Below are 1,223 nucleotides of genomic sequence, written 5' to 3' on the forward strand. Positions count from 1 at the left end.
TAAATATTTAAAAGTTACACATTATGTCTAAAAATTATAAAAGTTACACATTAAAACTAGCACTCAATAAAATATGTTTATTCTTCTACCTTGGTAAATATATGTTCATAATAACAAAATTGAGTAACGTGTTAAAAAAAGCAGAGTTTTTATATGACTGAAAGTCAGCAAAATATAAAAAATGACAGAATTCAGTTACTTTTACACGTCTGGATGTTTTGGTGATGTGCTGCTGGTGTTTGGATGAATAATAAGACATATATAATTCATAAGTTATTTATGTATTTATCCCCTAAAATTCTTTTTCTTGCCTTCCTTTCAACAACATTATATTGCTTTATTTATTTAAAAAAAAATTGTATTTAGGTGAAATTCACATAATATAAAAGTTACCATTTTAAAGTGAACAATCAATGGCGCTTAGTATATTCACCACGTTGTGGAATCTAGTTCCAAAACATTTTCATGACCCCAAACAGAAACCCCACCCCCTAAGTACACACTCACCGTTTGTCACTCCCCCAACACCTGGCAACCATGAACAAAATTATATTGTAATGATTAAGATTTTTTTCATAACTTTTTGTTCTATTACCAAAAATCATGTGTTAAATGTGAAAGGTACTAGTAATCAAATATATGAAATTCAAATACATTTTTAATCAAAAACTTAAATCGCTGGGTGGGAAGGAGGGGACGCTGCCCTGCAGATGCTGGACCCGCTGGCACCACGGGTGTGACTGCCTGCTGCACCTGTGACATTGGGGCAGAGAGGAAGCAGCTATTTCTATGCTTAGTGCTCAGAACAGTGGGTGCTAAGAATGGTATGTAGCCGGACATCGCAAAAAAAAGCCAAAAAAAACAAAAAAAAACCCCACTTAAATCAAACATAAATATTTATTATTATTGGGTTGGCCAAAAAGTGCCTTCAGTTTTTAAGTAAAAATAAGACACATTTTTCATTTTCACCAAGAACTTTTATTGAACAACGTATTCACCATTTTGTTCCACTACCTTCTGCCTTTTTTCAGGCAACTTCATAATTCCATCTTCCCAAAGCTTTTTATCTTTTTGAGCAAAGAACTGCTCCAGGTGCCTTTTACAGTCTTCCAGGGAATTGAAATTTTTTCCATTAAGAGAATTTTATAAAGACCGAAACAAATGCAAATCCGAAGGTGCCATGTCTAGTGAACATAGCAGATGAATCAGATCTTCCCAGCCAA

At 33.6% G+C, this 1,223-nt stretch overlaps 1 non-coding gene across 1 annotated transcript; it reads left to right on the top strand.

Moving 5' to 3' along the window:
- The first annotated feature begins 709 nt into the window (after positions 1-709).
- Positions 710-842, top strand: LOC137760358 (small nucleolar RNA SNORA43). Its single transcript, XR_011073312.1, has one exon. It is a non-coding gene; the product is annotated as a small nucleolar RNA SNORA43 (small nucleolar RNA).
- The last annotated feature ends 381 nt before the right edge of the window (positions 843-1,223 follow it).

The sequence above is a fragment of the Eschrichtius robustus genome, chromosome 2, assembly GCF_028021215.1.
Source record: "Eschrichtius robustus isolate mEscRob2 chromosome 2, mEscRob2.pri, whole genome shotgun sequence".
Lineage (NCBI taxonomy): Eukaryota > Metazoa > Chordata > Mammalia > Artiodactyla > Eschrichtiidae > Eschrichtius > Eschrichtius robustus.